Genomic DNA, 19,238 nt, shown 5'->3' on the forward strand with positions numbered 1-19,238 from the left:
CACAGGTCACGCTAGTTATTAATATTGTTATTCTCTGACGAGGGATTTTAAATCCGAAATTAATTAGATGAGAAAATAAAGTAAAAATTTTTTTATTTGTCTCTAAAAACGTGTTTTAAAACAGTTTATCTGTTTATTCTATTTTTTCATTTTCAAGATGCTTCTACTGTGGATACCTTTTCTACTTCATATGATTATTTAATTTATTTTAAACTAGCAGTTCGACCTGGCTTTGCTCGGGCCCTATATACTGTTCATAACTTTATGTGCATATGTATATATATATATATTAAAAAGTTTGACTCATGTCCAGGTAACCTACATCTAAAGTTTCCAGTGTTTAAACCCAAAGTAAGTTTTGATAGAGGGGTCGCTTGGCTTTGTCAACGTGAAATAGAGTACTTTATTAATTTTATTTATTGCGGACTATTATCCTCATCTTTTCTTAGTTGTTTCACCACGTTTTTGGCCAACTAAGCCTCTGGCCGGCTTTAGGTAGGGTTGAAACCGCTACCTCCAGACAAGTCTCACCTCAAACCGTAGAGACTCAACGTCTCTATCCACTGCGTCACGGGCACCGGAGGGTGATCAAGGTTTCAATTCTACCCATAAATAGTCAAATCCTATGGAATTTAAGCTAATACCGATCACTATGCTGTTGTCTCACTGACCACTTTACATGCTGTAACCCGTATCCTCGAGTAGCCTCTAGGCCTTGATAAGAAGAGATGAGGATAATTGTCTGCAATAAATTAATAAATACATCTCAATAATGAATTCCAATTTTTTTTTTTTTTTTTTTTTTTACATTTTCACCCCAAACAAGGCACATTGCTACTTTGGTGTAGGGGGCTACTATCAGGGGCAACAACTACTGAGGTACTATGTAGGGAGTTGGGCAGCAAGATGTCGGTTCACGTTACACTTGAACTTCTGCATGTCAGTACAGTTGGGGAAGCAAGGACTCGGAAGAGAATTCCAAAGTCTAGCGGTTCTGGGGAAGAAACTACTGGAGTAGAAAGCTCTTTTACATCTAGGGATTTCAACTGTGAAAGGGTGGGATGTAGCTGCCTGTCAGGTGTGTCGAGGGTATTTACGTTGTGGAGGCACAAGTGCTTGCAGTTCGTCAGAGCATTCACCATTAAAGTACTTGTAGAACAAGCAGAGGGATGCAACATTTCATCAGTGGGACAGAGGCTGAAGTTTAGATGACAGTTCAGGGCCTATCAGATTGGCAACTCTCTTTTGAACCTTGTATAGGAGCGAGAGACTAGTAGCAAATGCACCAGCCCAAATATGACAACAATACTCCATACATGGGCGAATGGTGGCCTTATAGAGGTACAGGATACTTTGGGGTGTTAGTAGTTTTCTAGCACGGTAGAGAGAACCTACCTACCTCACAGCGGTCCTGGCAATGCTTTCAATGTAATTGTTCCAACTGATGTTTCCTGTGAACGTTAGGCCAAGCAGTTTAAAAGATGTACTTTCAGATAAAGAGTCATTGGCCATTGCTGTTGGTGGTAGAGAAGGTTTCTTAATCATTGAAGAGAACTAGTTTAGTCTTGGCAGCATTGAATGTGACCATCTATTTTTGTCCCTATTCCTCTACAGATTGGAGGTCATCCTCTAGTGTTTCTGCCATTTTTTTTAGATATGTGTTCATTTGTTTTCCTGTTGTGCCTGTTATTAAATAATAAATAGAATGCTGTTTGATCTTTTATTTTCTAAGGAAACTAGCGAGGGGTACCCGGCGTTGCCCGGGTGTTTGGAGGTGTGTGTGAGGGGGGGGGAGTAAGTATGAGGATCGAACCCGAACCGTTGAGGCAAAGTTGTGAAAAAAAAAACGTGCGACGCTAACCATTGCCCCACCGCGACATGCTTATGGAAACACGTTTGAATTTATTTAATTACTTGGATTTAGCAGGTGCTCGTTTTAATGAGTTAATGAGGTCAAGTTTGACTGCGGGATAGTATTTACTGCTAAACGCTCCCCCCCCCCAAGATGTTATAGGAAAAAGACTCACCCACATGCGGCGAGCGACAAATGTTGAATATTTATCTTCCCGAAATCTAGCAAATTAAATAGACAGGCGAGCTTCGTTGTTAACTGTGAGATATTACGATTTCTATGTGATATAAAAAGTTTTAAAAAGTTGTGAAGCGAGCGACCGCTTCTCTAAAAGAAGCCTTTTGTAGACACAGAAAAAGTTAACACACCTACATACATACATTTTCGCTTTTATATTTATAGACTAGCGGGGGGTACCCGGCGATGCCCGGGTGTCTTGAGGTAAATCAAAACTCCGGGGGGTGTTAAATAATAATAAAAAATGTTTTGGTAGGTGAGTATGAGAATCGAACCCGTAGCCTTGAGTTGGAAATTAATGTGTGAAAAAAAAAAACGTGCGATGTTACCATTGGGCCACTGCGACATACAGCCTAGACATGTTTGAATTTATTTATGTAACTATAAAAAAAGGCGTGCGTAATAAAAGTTAACTTTGCTGCTTCCATTTGACCTAATTAAGAAGGTCAAATAGAAGTCACGCAGCGTCTGAGTTTGTTTATCGAAATTTGACTGTCTGATATACATGATTGATCAAAGCTGATTGCTTTTCGACGTTTTTCACGGCGCAATGCCGCGAACACGTCGTTTGAGTTTAGTTTCAGTTTATTTATACTAAAAAGCCCAATCAACACGCGAGAAGCCAAAATAGCAATAATTTTGTAAAAATCGACGTAAATAAATCTATACGCTACGCGGTTTCCTAATTCCTAGATATTATAATATAGGACCTATATACACAGTTTTAAGCGATAGTAACGACCCCGGGAGCGTGTGCTCGAAAAGCCTGTTGAAGACATACACGAAATGGTCACACACATTTTGCCTTTTATATACATAGATGTTTGCCCTTTTTTGGAATACGAATTAGTTTACAGCCTGTCGCCTAGAGCAGGGTTTCCCAAAGTGGGCTCCATGCTGCCCTGGGGCTCCATAAGTGAGGCTGAGGGGTTTCACAAACCCTTAAAGAATACCAAATGCTTTATATGGAAAAATGAAATGGTTGCAGACATCTAATTATTGATCATTTTTAACGAAAAGAGATATGATACGTAACTACAGGTGTAAAGAGTTTCAGGATGGTTCATAAAAAAGTAAAAAAAAATAAATAAATAAATAAAAAATGCAATATTTTTTATTAATCAAAAAAAAAAAAAAAAATGGTTGCAGACACAAAAATATAGTAAAATCACAAACAGGAACAACTAATGAACAAGTATAAGTTAAAATTTGAAATTAACGTTTTTCATTTTTATTTTAGAAACTAGCAGCTCAGCCCGGGCGTTATATGTGTATGTATATATGTATTAAATGTTTGAGTCATGTCCAGGTAACCTACATTTAAAATTTCAAGTGTTTAGATCCAAAATTTGCGGAGGAGTTTGGTAGAGTCTGCAAAGGTCATCTCTTTCAACTTTGACCTCTTGGCAGTCAAATTTTCGCCCAAAAACTGATTAAAAAGCTTGCTGCATGTCTGAATACCCTTTATGTAAAATTTCAAATGTTTAGACACAAAATTGGTTAAATAGTTTGCTAGAAAACGCAAAGGTCAAATCTTTTGAACTTTGACCCCTTGGCAGCCACATTTTCGGCCAAAAACTGAGTAAAAAGCTTGCTCTATGTCTGAATAAACTTTATGTAAAATTTGAAATGTTTAGACCAAAAATTTGCTGAGTAATTTAGTAGAGGCCGCAGAGGTCAATTTTTTTAAAACTTTGACTCCAATTTTGACCCCTTAATATTAATAAATAAAAATAAAATTTCAAGTGTTTAGACCCAAAATTAGCGGAGGAGTTTGGTAGAGTTTTCAAAGGTGAAATCGTTGAACTTTAACTCTTTGACATTAAAATTTCTGTCCGAAAACCGATTAAAAAGATTTTCCCAAATCTCAATACCCCTTCTGTCAAATCTCGAGTCTGTAGACTGAAAATTAACAGAGTAGTTTGGTAGGGAAATGTACACACACACACACACACAGCCACACACACAGAGACAATTTCACTTTTATAGATATATAGATAGATGATGAAAATTGCAGTAAATCTACTGATGTAAATATTAACCCGACATGTCAATATCCGATAAGGGATCAAAAAAAAAAGTACAACTGAACATTCTGAGACTGACCTTCACTTCTAACCTAAAATGGAAGATTTATAACGTTACACACATTTATAAACATGCAGACGCTCGGAACCCAACACGTTGTAGACTCTGTCGCAAAGGAGACCAAGACAAGGAATAACTCAACTCACGTTTTTTTCTGTTGATACAACATTTATTTCAGGATACTTTCCCGAATAAAACGTGATTGTGATCATCAATTTGTACACACGTTCTTTTTATAATCTTTTTTCTTTTTCCTTCTTTCCGTGACGTCACTTCGCACACGGCTGGGTCATTTTCATACAGCTACCATACGCGCGTTTGCATTTTGTTACAGACTTATATCAGATGCTTTGCTAAAATCTCTGGAAAAATGGTTGGATCATTCTACTGCTCCAGAAAGTATCTCACACCCGACACCATCCTCTACGTATGCAATGGCCAAATACATGCTAAGATGGAGTACTGGTGTCACACCTGGAGAGGAGTTGCTTAGAGTACCCTTTCCAACATTTGCAAAGTGTAAAACCGTCTTCGAAATCTAGTGGGTGGGGACCTTTGTGCCTCCCTACTTCTTTGTTTTCACAGAAGAGACGTTGCGAGTCTATCTCTATTCTATCATTTTTTTCACCTAAGCTTCAATCTATGATACGCCGTCGTACCGTACACATTCGCCAAAAAAAAAAAACACTCGTCTAACTACAACAACTGTCAAAAATTTCAACACACCACTGCCTTAATCAAAATTGCTCGCCTGTAGAACGCTTTACCGCGGTTTTGCTATCCAACTGACAACAACATAGTCGTTTTCAAGTCCAATGTAAACAAGTACTTGTTGAGCTGTCTGTCCCCTTAAATAATCAAATCCTATGGAATACCGATCAATAAGCTGTTGTCTCACTGACCACTTTACATGCTGTAACCCGTATCCTCGAGTAGCCTCTAGGCCTTGATAAGTGGTGACTTATTTTTAAAAGGGAAAAAATACACCCTCAAAAACAAAAAGGAAAAGCTAATACTAAATACTCACGGGGATGCTCAGGCATTTTTTGTAGTAGGCCAAAGTATTCTTCCTTCTGTTTCTCGTCTTTTCAATCCTCATCTTCCGACCTTGTGTGACATCTTGCTGCTGCAGTGCGGAAAGGTAATTACAAACGGGTCATGCAAATTCAGCGAGCAAATTGCTGACAAAAAGCTGATATTAGCTGCTGACTGTATACTTTTTAAATAGCGTATAATTCTCGTCAATGTTCGGCGTTCTCCCATATGGTCTAGTGGTTAGGATTCCTGGCTTTCACCCAGGCGGCCCGGGTTCGATTCCCGGTGTGGGAACGTATATTTTTTGTTTGTTTTTGTTTTTTAAAATAAAAAAGGAGCAACCAATTTGCAACTTCACACCTCCCGTCTCTTCATTAGATTAAAACTAAAAATAATTTAATGTTTCAGAATTTTGGAGATGACGATTGATTATCGGTATTATTTGGATTATTCGAACTCCTACCATATATTTCGGCGTAACTCATCTTTAAAACCAATATTTCATAAGATACCGTGTGTTGCAATCTCTAGCCTAGGCTAAACAAACATTGTTTCATGATTTAGCAGTCGTCTTACAACCGATATATAATAAATTTATTAAAATTTGCTCCAATTTTGAACCTCGTCTTATCTGACGGTCGCCTTATACGTCGAAATATCCGGTATATTCATCTAAATGTGTCTGTCTCACTGTCTCGGTCGATGGAAACTCCGACCTTCTGCAAGTGTGTCTTGTCTGTGTCAACATGTACACGACTACACGAGTGAGACCCCTCTAGCGAAATACACATTGGCTCCGATGTTGTACGCAGCTCGAATTAGGGAGCGCCTAGTTTTTCTTATTTATTATGGCTTTTTATTTATTTATTTATTTATTTATTTATTTATTCATTTTTTTTTGGTTTGTTCGAATTGCTTTGTTTTTGTTTTTTGGAGGGGGTATATTTTTTTTATTTTGGCTTGAACTTTGCGAATTAGGGTTTGTATTACACATAGATTCGAAAAAGTTGTCAAAAAACAAATATATAACAAATAAATGTTATCAAAGGCAAGATAAATTACTTTTCTACCAAACTGGATATAATTTTCGTGTTTTTATTCAATTTAACATGTTTATTCAGCTCGAAAAGCATACAGTGTTTACCGATGTGATGTATTGGAAAATTTAAAATGGCGGCCGACTCTCTCTTTAACACGGTAAGTTCGGAAAAATGTGTAATAAATAATAAACTAGACAAAATACTGGTAGAAATTTGCTCAATATATGTTACCGTGACATAAGTTGACATATTCGGTGGTTTTTTTTATAGTATTTTGTCTAGTTTATTATTTATAACACCTTTTCCCGAACTTACCGTGTTAAAGAGAGAGTCGGCCGCCATTTTGAATTTTCCAATACATCGGTAAACACTGTATGCTTTTTGAGCTGAATAAACATGTTAAATTGAATAAAAACACGAAAATTATATCTAGTTTGGTAGAAAAGTAATTTATCTTGCCTTTGATAACATTTATTTGTTATATATTTGTTTTTTGACAACTTTTTCGAATCTACCCGCGAAGGGTTATTTTGTTATATGTTTATTTTTTTCGTTTTTTTTATGGATATATATATATATATATATATATATATATATATATATATATATATATATAATTTTTTTTTTTTTTTTTTTTTTTGCCGGAGATTATAGTTACAGGCAATTATTGACAGGAAAATTGGTGCAAGTCCAGATTAGCACTTGTGGCGATAAACAAAAATAAAGAAAAAGCTCATCAAAACACAGTGAAATGTTATTTGGTGCTAGTGCAGTTGCAAGTGCACTTATTGATAGTATTTTCAAGTTTAATTAAAGTTTTACGATACCTGTTTTTACTAAATTGTTAGATGAAAGTACAGAATATGTACACAACACCCTCCCGTCCCCATGTTAAGAATGGCTTCCTAAAAAATAACGTCATTATTTAAAACAAAAACAGAAAAACTACTCGACGAGAACACTACTATTTTTGTTATAATTATTTTTTATTTAAAAATAAAAATAAAGATAAAAATTTCAAGTTGGCTTGAACTAATACGAAAAAGCGCAAAGTTCACGCCAAAATAAAAAATTTTAAAAAACTCACAAAAATTCTTTCCTTGTAAAAATAATAATTGCTCCCTATATCGAACTGCGTACAACATCAGAATCAGAGGTTCACTCATCAATGGGGGCGATTGTTTCTATACTAATTACTAATGGAAATTTGGTGTCTGTCTGTCTGTCTGTCTGTCTGTCTGTCTGTCTGTTTGTCCGAAGCCGAAACTGTATTATTACATCTACTATTAATTTCGATTTGATATAATCTGTGATATGAAACTATACTATCGATATATGTGTTTGTATATATAAATGTTTAATATATGTAAAAAAAAATTTTTTTTTAAAAGTCTGTCCACCTAACTTGTAACAAGCTACCACGTGATTAGGAAAAAATGTATATATACGTAAATTAAAAAACAATCTTTACATTTATTTCTACAATATGCCTGAGGATGATAGAAGTACTTCTGTCGAAAGCGTTCGCGATTATGGATCCAACATATACAATTTCGAGAAGAACACAAAAAGGACTATTCGGACATTAGAGAAGATAAAAAGGAAAATTGTAAACAGAATAACTCCGTACTATTCATTATATATATATATATATATATATATATATATATATATATATAATCATAAGTTTTGGTTTCGGTTTCGATTCAAGCTTATTTACCTAAGTCATATGAACATATTTTTTTTTTAAATCTCATACGAAATCTACAAGAATTAAAATATCATATTTAAGGGTGCTTTATGACCGGGTAACGCCGGACGTCCCTGCTAGCTTGATAAATACTTTTGCAATTTAAACAAAAAAGCTACAATAATATCAGAGCGTGTCCATTTACGCTGAATAATGCCAACATCAATATATTACATACTAGCGGGGGTACCCGGCGTTGCCCGAGTGTTTGTTTCCGGGACGGGGGGAGTTTTAAAAAATGTTATGGTAGGTAAGTAGGAAGGATCAAACCCGGAGTCATGAGTAAAAGTAGGAAAATAAAGTGTGAAAAAAAAAAAAAAAGAAAAAGCATCTGCAACGTTAACAGTTCGGCCACCAAGAAAAGTCCATTCCAGTTGTTTAGGAAAAAAAAACAAAAAAAAAACGAATACGGTAAGTCGGCGCGAACGTGAAAATATAATGAGAATTGTCCAGCACGCTAACCACTACGCCACAGAGCACTGCAGCTTAGTTTAGTGATTTTAAATAACTTCACATGAAAGAACTACGAAGCCAAACCGGTGTTCTCTTCTCAACTGTTCCTTGTGAACGATCTCCAAACGGTGTTAAGTGGTGGCAGGGGGAGGAGGAATTTTTAAGAGAGAAAATATTTTACCACTTCCATTGATCTTAACCGATTTTGGCCGTGACTTCTCAGCAGAAAAAGTATAGAAATCTAAGATTATCGAGGAATTTGAGAACTAATAAGCCTATAACAAACCTCAGATATTGTTCTGCCGTTTGTGCATAATGTATTTGCATGAAATATCTTGATTTTTAATCCTATTAAGGTCAAAATCCCACGGGAAAAAATGAGTTCATTTTATTTATATAGAGAAGAGATAGAGAAGATGAATGAGTCCCCTGTGGAATTTTCACAGGTCCCGCTAGTAAATTATTAATAGAAGTAATATTATTGATTCAACAGACAGACAGTTGTTAAATCTCCATTATTTATAGAAATTTTTTTTACCAAATATAAATCTAATATATAAAAGGCTATATGTCCGAACATGTTTTCCTTCACATATACACACCCGCATGTACGCACGCACATACATACACACATATAAGCGCACAAGTACGCACACATGCGAAATGTCACTTCCTTTAAAGTGAAAGCCAGACATGCGCAGTCAGAACACTGACCCCAGTATAAAAGTCAACAAAACCTGTCAACTTCCCTTTTTCGTCCGGACCAACGTTCGACCTGTTGAGTCGACGAACCGACCGCACGCTTTAACGTCACTTTCCCTGCTACTGTAATGTGGGGCTAAGCGCACGTACATTTTATACGCTTTCTCTCTCCATGAACTGGATTGACTTTCTCACTCTATCTCTCCTTCGGCTTTGATCCATCAAAACAGACATGTGCGCGACGCTCTACTGAGCTTAACCCTCTCTTTCTACAGGCCGGCTTGCCAATGGACTCCAAGGCGCCAAAATTTTCTCCAAACTAGACCTCGTTAAGGCATATTTTCAAATTCCAGTCGCGGAAGAAGACATTCATATTCGCTTATGTGGACGACGTTTTAATCGCCAGCAGAAACCTTGAAGAACACCGGCTACACCTGGAACAAACTTTTGAAAGACTGTCACATTTCGGTTTTAAACTAAACACCGATAAATGTGCTTTTGGCCACCAGGAAGTTCAATTTCTCGGTCATTTAATTGACAAGGATGGAATCTCCCCTTTGCCTGAAAAAGTAAGTGCTATTTCAAATTTCTCTCTACCGACATCTGTCAGACAAGCACGCCGTTTTGTAGGCATAATTAACTATTACCGACGCTTTTGCCTAACTGTTCCACGTGACTCGCACCCTTAATGGACTTGTTAAAAAAAACGAACCAAAAACCAACAGTTAGTTTTGGAAGAACCTGCACTACAGTCCTTCGAACAATCGAAAACTGCTTGGGCAAACTTCACCAAACTTACATATATCCAAGATAGCGATACAACGGAACTTACGCTTACGACGGACTCATCGGAAATAGCAGTAGGAGCTGTCATTCACTAAATTTCTGACAACAAAATGACCCCTATTTCATTCTTCTTTGCCAAGTTAAACAAAGCGCAGACTAAATATAGCACTTTCTCGAGATAGTTACTTGCAATTTACCTTGCAATTAAGCACTTTAAACATCTCCTCGAGGGCAGAAAATTTTCCATTTATATGGATCATAAACCTCTAACATTTGCTCTACACACACATGTCGACAAATATGGTCCACGAGAAATCCGACATCTGGACTTTATAGCCCAATATTCTACCGATATACAGTACGTAAAAGGACAAGAAAACCTTGTAGCTGACGCTTTATCTCGTGCAACAATTGCTTTTTTAAATTTCACTCCACTAAGTATGGAATTAATAGCACAAGATCAATTATCCGATACCACGCTCCCAGCTATAATGGACAAAACTTTACTGAAGCTGAAAGAAATGCTGCTACCGTTCAGAACAACAAATTTCTATTGCGATGTTTCACAAAAACACCCTTGCCCTTATATTTCACCCAGCCTCAGACGACAAGTTTTCCAGAACTTCCACAATTTGTCCCACCAGGAAAACGTGCCACCGTGAAATTAATAGCAGAACGTTTTGTTTGGCCAAATATGAATACGGACATCTGTAGTTGGACCAAAACTTGTATTCCTTGCCAAAAAAACAAAGTTCACAGGCACACAAAATCACCTTCAGGAACTTTCAGTGTACCAGACGCTAGGTTTACTCATGTTCATATCGACTTGGTTGGGCCCTTGCCCACTTCAAAAGGACATACCCACATCCTTACTATAGTCGATAGATTCAGCAGATGGCCGACAGCAATACCAGTGAAAGACATATCAGCCGCAACAATAGCCAGAGCAATTTTACAAGATTGGATAGCGATTTTCGGAGTGCCTTCCGTAATCACAATGGACAGGGGCTCACAGTTCCAATCAACTCTTTTCGCTGAATTCAACCATTTGTTTGGAACAAAGCACATTAAGACTACTGCCTACCATCCTTGCACAAACGGTATGGTGGAACGATTTCATAGACAATTAAAAGCATCTTTGGCTATGAACAAAAACAAATCAGACTGGTCAGACAACTTGCCACTCATTCTCCTAGCAATTCGCAACACTGTGAAGGAAGATTTGCAGAGCACACCTGCAGAATTAGTTTTCGGATCAACACTGATTTTACCAGGACAATTCTGCGAAAACAATACAGACATTTCTCCAACGACAACTTTTGTGACAGACTTAAAACATAAAATGTCACAATTAAAATTTACTCCAACCAAAAAGCCAGACACAAACATTTTCATTCCAAGCGATATTTACATATGTAAATATGTTTTTATCAGGAACGACGCAGTAAAAAAAACACTATGTCCAAATTATTCCGGACCTTATTTAGTTCTCGAAAGTATTTTACGATATTAAAAAGAGAAAAAAAGACACTATAGCAATAGACAGACTTAAACCTGCATTCATAGACGAACAATTACACGTTTCTCCTACTCCAATACAAGAACACACACACTCAGAAACGGACAAAGAAATTACAAAAAACAACACACCACAAACAACAACAAAAACTGGTCGAAAAGTTCATTGGCCAAAACATTTCAAACAATATATAACTTATTAAAAAAAAAAAAAAGAAGAAATATACATAAAAAAACAAAAACGAAATAACGTTTCTCTTATATATATTTTTTTTTCTCCCCAGGAGGGGGAGTCATGTTCGAACATGTTTTCCTTCACATATACACACCCACACGTACGCACGCACATACATACACACATATACGCACACATACGCGCACAAGTACGCACACATGCGAAACGTCACTTCCTTTAAAGTGAAAGCCAGACATGCGCAGTCAGAACACTGACCCCAGTATAAAAGTCAACAAAACCTGTCAACTTCCCTTTTTCGTCCGGATCAGTGTTCGACCTGTTGAGTCGACGAACCGACCGCACGCTCTAACGTCACTTTCCCTGCTACTGTAATGTGGGGTAAGCACACGTACATTTTATACGCTTTCTCTCTCCATGAACTGGATTGACTTTCTCACTCTATCTCCCCTTCGGCTTTGGTCCATCAAAACAGACATGTGCGCGATGCTCTACTGAGCTTAACCCCCTCTTTCTACAGGCCGGCTTGCCACTTTGCGTTTCTCTATTGCATTCCCCTTTCCTTCCACACGCGTAGTCGTCAATGGCTGAATGAACACGTGTACACCCAAGACTTTCATTTTTCAACAGAAAATTAACGACACGTTTATTTTATTCCAGCATTTGAGTTTTTTGTTTCCTTCATTCAATTCGTTTCATTATTTTTTCTTGTAGCAAGTTAGAGTATTTATATCCTGGTCCGCAACATGAAATGGTGACCCCTTTATTTTCTTCTGGATAATTGGTAACAGTCCTATTTCTAATATTCAAATGTATTCCTTTGCATTGATTGACTTCTCACATCTAATAAGTTCCCCAACTCCTGCTGCAGTAAAAGTTCCCCATACCATTATCCCTCCATTCCCGTGTTTAACTGTCATTTTTATGCCACTTGTCAAAAATCTTTCTCCAGTTCTTCGATTGCACCGTTCGGGAGCATCAGGAGCATCACTAACAAGACAAAATCTTGATTCATCTGACCAGAAAACATTCCTGAACCAGTCTGTATCATTCTCATCATAACACGAGAAAAATCTCTTTCTATCATTGATGTTCTTCTTGTATAAAAATGCCTTCTTTCTCACCTTTTAGAGGAAAATACCATTTCTTTCATTTGTCTAGATATTGTATATCTAGAAAGAATTTCCAGCCCTTGTTTTGAATTCTTTGCTATGGTCAGCATAAGTTTTCTTTCGATCCTTCAAAACAGAGCCCTGTCGGTGGAGCATTAAAATACACCGACTGCCTCTCCCCCCCCCCCCCCCCGCAGAGTGTAAAAGTCCCTCAATGGGGGTCCTGGATATGACCTTAAACTATATCCAGTGGTGAGGCCCCAGCTTGTGGGCTTTGGGGAGTGTGGAGCCACCCTTTAATTACCATTGCTCCCAGGTCCACTCTGACCCGGAGTGGTAGTACCTGTTAGGGTTCCAACTATGGGTTAAATAGAAACCGACTTGAAAACAACAAATATATTCTATTAAAAATTTTTTCTTCAAAATCTTTGGATTCGGCATTAAATAACCTGAAAAGGGTTGATATGCCATAAAACAAAAACAACCAACAACCGACCTTCAAAACAGTTAATTTAAGCATGTGGTCGTCCTTCAAAGTAGATGCTCTAGGGCGACCAGATCCAGATTTCCTTTTTACCGAGCGTTCGACTTCGAACCTTTGACCAATTCGCTTCATTACAGAAAGAGATGTTTTCACATTTTCTTTTCTTAAAATATCAAAAATCTGCTTGTAAGTCATTTTGGACTGCCTTAATCCTGCGATTCGATTTTTTATTTACCATTTTTAGGATTAATTTTTCCACTTATTATTATATGCTATAATAATAATGATCTGTAAAATAGAAATTTTCAGTTAAAATTAGAAAAAAATTAATGGAAAAATATTGAAAAATCGATTTCTTCCTTCTTTCACTCTTGGTCCATTTTTTTTTTTTTTTTTTTTTTTTTGCTCATGAGTGTATATATATATATGTATATATATATATGTGCATATATATAGACATATATATGCATATATATACATATGCACATACATATATGCACATATATGTGCATATGTATACATATGAACATACATACATGCATATATATATATAATTATATATATATATATATACACTATGCACATATATATACATATATATACATATATGAACACAGACACACACACATATCACATATATATATACACGTATATAAATACATATACATATATATGCATTCAGAGAAAATAAGAAGGAGACCACAGTATACAGATTTGGGGTTGGCAATTGTTGTCGGGAGAGAGCACATGGTCTCACATGCCTTGGCAACACTGGATTACCTTGCTGGCATATACTGTGAAGGAATGTGCGAGAAACTGTCAAAAATATTTTGTGGTTGCTGCACTTATGCTATCTCTGGTTGGTTTTCAACAGGGACAGGTGTTATCCATTGTTTCGACACTGTGCTGCTGCACATCCAAACTCATCTCTACTGTTACCTACTGCAACAGTTCAAGCAAGTTGGCGTAAAAAAAAAAAAAGAAAAAAGAAAAGCAAACGCTAGTATGTAAGGGAACAGGTTGTTTTTGCCAATTATTATTGACCCAGAGGTCAGTCACGTGTCTGCCAACACTTATTTATATCGCGAGAACACTGCAATGTTATTGCAGGTAGACAGTAAGAAATTCTTCATTAGTTAGCTCCGAGAATAAAAATAGCAGAATGGAACTCGCACGCGCATACACGCACATACTTATGCACATGCGCGCGCATCCCCCCCACACACTCACGCAGGCACACACACACACACACACACACACACAGACAAACACACGCACGCAGACACACATATACGCACGCACATAAGATGAGAATAGTCATAGATTCCATGAACAAAGCTTCAATTGAAATGGGTGGCTCTCGTCTTGGGGAGGCTCCATGTTTTGACAAGCTTCTGGGATTGACCTTTACTCTTGATCTGAAATGGAACACATACATCAAATCTGTTGCCAAGGTCACTGGAAAAATGATGGAATCCTTCTACCGCTCCAGTAGATATCTCACTACTGATGCAATTCTCAACCTATATAAAAGCCAAGTATGTCCAAGGATGGAGTACTGCTGCCACATCTGGGCAGAAGCTGCTAAAAACAGCCAATCCTGCCTTGACAGAGTACAAAATAGGCTTCGTAGCCTAGTGGGGGATGCCCTTTTCTCTTCCCTGCAGCCTCTCTCCCACAGAAGAGACGTTGCGAGCCTGTCTTTGTTTTATCATTATTTTCATGGCAGTGCTCGTCTGAGCTCCAATCTCTGGTTCTTCTTCTCCAATCTTTCACGGAAAACACCCGTCTAGCTGAAAGTAATTATTTCCCACTCTTTATCTGTGTCTAAACCCAAACGTAGATTCCATGAGCAAAGCTTCTTTCTCAGAAGTGCACGCCTGTGGAACTCTCTTCCGTCTGCCTGTTTCCCACCTGACTACAACTTGGATGTCTTCAAGTCCAACATAAACAAATTCCTTACAAACCGCCCCCTTAAGTAAGACACTTTATCAAATCTCCATTACCAATGATTACTACAATACTATCCCATTGATTACTGTACAATAACCCTTATCCCCGAGTGGCTTCCGGGCCTTGATAAGTGGTGACTACCATGTAAAAAAAAAAAAAATAGTCGTCTTTGCTAAATAATCCAAATTATTAATACACATTTGAAACAAATCCGAAATATATAGTAACCATTTAATAATGATACAAGCGACACTGTCTGTATATCTATATTTATTGAAATAAAATATAAAGAAAAAAACATCATTGAAAAATATTTTTTAAAAAATGAACAAAATCATAAAAATAATACAATTAATCCTTATTTGCACTTTTAATAACAAAATTAAAAAATAAAATATCAAATACAATACGCATCGGATGTGCTTGAAAGCCAAATCACAACACAATATTATGAAAATCAACAAATATTTTACTTGTTTGAAATTTATAATTTAAATATTTTTCGGAGTCAAACTCCATCTTCAGTATTTTGTACATCATTTTTATTTATTTCTTTTTTTCCCCCCTTTTCTTTCCTGCCTTGTCGTAATGTTAGAGAAAGAAAAGTCAGTAAGTAAAGATCCGCGCGTTATCTCTCAGCGGTTGTATTTTGAAATGCCGGAATGTGAGATTAACGTTAGGGATGTGATTTCTGTTATAGAAATGTTGATTTAATTTGAATAAAATAAAATTTAAATAATTTTATTTCTTATTTTGATTTCAATAATTTCATTTATTTTGATTTTAATAATTTTATTTTTTTTATTTCAATAATTTTATTTGTTATTTTGATTACAATAATTTCATTTATTTGAATTTCAATAATTTTATTTTTTTTGTTTTGATTTCAATAATTTGGCTTGAAAGCCAAATCACAACGCTATAAAATATTTGTTTATTTTCGTAATATTGCGTTGTGATTTGGCTTTCAAGCGCACCTGATACATATTTTATTTTATTCAAATTAAATCAACATTTCTATAACGGAACTCACACCCTTCACGTTAAAAAATAAAAGTTTTTTTTATACTTTATTTAAAATTTTATAAGAAATATGTTTATGAAATTATAAAAATACTTTTTTTTATTGTTAAAAATGAAAGTTTGAGATTTGAATTTATATAATCAATATATGTTTATGAAAGTATAAAAATAAAATTATTAAAATCAAAATAAATGAAATTATTGAAATCAAAATAAGAAATAAAATTATTGAAATCCAAATAACAAATAAAATTATTGAAATCAAAATAAATGAAATTATTGAAATCAAAATAACAAATAAAATTATTGAAATAAAATAACAAATAAAATTATTGAGATCAAAATAAATGAAATTATTGAAATCAAAATAACAAAATAAAATTATTAAAATCAAAATAAATAAAATTATTGAAATCAAAACAAAAAAATAAAATTATTGAAATCAAAATAAATGAAATTATTAAAATCAAAACAAAAAATAAAATTATTGAAATCAAAATAAATGAAATTATTGAAATCAAAATAAGAAATGAAATTATTGAAATCAAAACAGAAAATAAAATTATTGAAATCAAAATAACAAAATTTCGAACATCATAAAAAACGTATCGAATACGAAATAGTTTTTAAAGATTTTAAAATCGTTTTCAATAATTCTTAAAAAACAAAGAATGCAAAAACTGTTTTCAATAATTTAAAAACAAAACTAATTTCAATAATTCCTTATTAAAATAAGGGCATTTTTGCATATCGGTGACATATTAGCAACAGAGACGAGTTATCGACCCCTGTTCTTAGAAAGAGGACTGTCATCAAGCGGCCATTATGTGAATCTCAACCATAAACACGTGTTTACGATAACACAAAAATATATAATAACAAAATAAATAACACTAAAATATATGAAAATCGAAACATTTATTGTATAAAAAATGTATCAAAATATAAGGTACTTATGCAGTTTAGTCCAGACATTAAAAAATGAAAATATCAAAAAAAGTTTAAATTGTATGTATCCGTTATGGAACGAAGTTCTCCGGAAAAAAATTCACTTAATTTCATCAAGTAGTTTTTTTTTTTTTTTTACAGCGAAAAAACAATTTGTTATGATACCAAGCAAAATGTTCGATTTTTAGGAAGAAAAGCTAGTATTAAAAATGGGGAGGGGTTTCAGCGCTTTAACTGGAGTTATCTCCCTCTGGCATTTCTAAACTTCAAACAATTTTTTTTTTAATCCAAGATGGCTGCCTTCAACGCGCTCTCATAAAAACGTTTTTTTCCGCTATAAAAAAAACTACTTGTTCTAAAAGTTTTTACCCATAAATGCAGGAGTAGACATCTTCTCATCGGAGTGAAACACATTTGTAGCTATTGGGTGGTTTTGCTGTCAGAATAATAATCAAAGGATATATACTATTTTATTTAGATACCCAAGAATAGAACACACGAATTATAAGACATGAGCAGCATAAGTGATTAATAACAGATGTGGGTTAAACCCATGGGTAAAAAACAATTTTTTAAGATTAAAAACATAATTTATATTCTTAATTTGTTAAATAAGCCATCGTAGCACGTTCTGGATCTGTCTGATTAAATTAATTATTAAATCATAGACGCCTTCTAGTAATCAATGAACCGAAAACATCAAACGGCCTGAATTATCTCCCTTTAGCTGTTATAGGAAATAAAAATCATTAACAACATAATTGGATTATCTCACTTCATAATTGTCTTTAGAAACGATATGAAAACATATTCAAGTAGAATGACAATAAATTTTAAAACATTGAATAATAATAAATAGATTAGAATACCTCACTCGAAATGTTGTACAAGGATTTATATATATAATACAGCCTTTTTATTTATTCTCATATTCAATTAAACTTTAAACCTAAAATGGTCTTAATCTAAGTACTATAATAACGATAATCTGTAAACATTACTTGCCACTAATACGAAACTAAAATTAACCATAACGTTATTGCAAGGTTGTTACGGCCATACTATAAATATAGAAATAAAAATTAAAAAATTCTTTTTATAAAAAAATTAATTATTGGGAAATAAAGAAACAAATAATTTAGGAACTCAACGAATGGGATATAAAAAAAAAAATTTTTTTTAATGATCTAGGGTTTTCTGTGAAAACTTCTCATGACTCTGTTCTTAAATAAGGATACGAAAATTAGGCAATATACTAATATTTAAATGGGCTTTTCTGTAGCTACAGCAAAGGTAAATGTTTCTCACATGCTTTTTCCCGTTAAGGGAATTTTTCTTTTTTTCTTTCTCTTCAAAAATGCTCTATTGTCAAAAGTGTGTTTATTCATAAAGTCTGAAGAAATGCTGGTTTTGAAAAATTTTCAAACGATATAATGTTTGAAATTGTTCGACTGGACATGGAAACAATTGTAACGTAAAATGAAATACACTTTTTGTTGCCATCAACACCCTTTTTGAAGTCTTGATTTTGGTTGGTTGGTTGTTTTGTTTTACGGCATATCAACTCTTTCCAGGTTATTTAATGCCGAATCTGGTGATTTTGAAGAACGATTTTTTTAATATAGTATATTTGTTTTTTAAGTCGTAATCGATTTAACCCATAGTTGGGACCCTAACAGGTGCTACCACTCTGGGTCAGAGTGGACCTGGGAGCCATGCCAATTAAAGGGTGGCTCCACACTCCCTAAGGCCTGCAAGCTGGGGCCCTCACCATCGGATATAGTTTTAGGTCATATCCAGGACCGAAGTTTTGATTTTGCTTTCACAGTATATATATATATATATATATATATATATATATATATATATATATATATATATATATATATATATATATATATATACTTCTGAATAACTTTATTTAACAATCAGCTGGTATGGAAAGCTGTGATTATAAGATTTACAAAATATTACTGGTCCTAATATTCTATCTATTCTCCCATCTAAATAGGAATTGCTCAATATAAAGATAGAGCAAATAAAACAAATTATAGTGGTTCAATG

At 34.8% G+C, this 19,238-nt stretch overlaps 1 long non-coding RNA gene and 1 other non-coding gene across 2 annotated transcripts in view; one reads left to right on the forward strand and one right to left on the reverse strand.

Moving 5' to 3' along the window:
• The window catches only part of LOC145268805 (uncharacterized), a 19,091-nt gene extending 13,165 nt beyond the window's left edge, over positions 1 to 5,926 (reverse strand). Inside the window, exon 1 of the long non-coding RNA XR_013864928.1 lies at positions 5,205 to 5,926. This is a non-coding gene — a long non-coding RNA (uncharacterized LOC145268805). The remainder of the gene's footprint in view (positions 1 to 5,204) is intronic.
• Positions 5,435 to 5,506, forward strand: Trnae-uuc (transfer RNA glutamic acid (anticodon UUC)). The gene has a single exon. It is a non-coding gene; the product is annotated as a tRNA-Glu (tRNA).
• Positions 5,927 to 19,238: the final 13,312 nt, after the last annotated feature.

This window comes from Euprymna scolopes, chromosome 44 (genome assembly GCF_053919585.1).
Source record: "Euprymna scolopes isolate OS-2025 chromosome 44, ASM5391958v1, whole genome shotgun sequence".
Taxonomy (NCBI): domain Eukaryota; kingdom Metazoa; phylum Mollusca; class Cephalopoda; order Sepiida; family Sepiolidae; genus Euprymna; species Euprymna scolopes.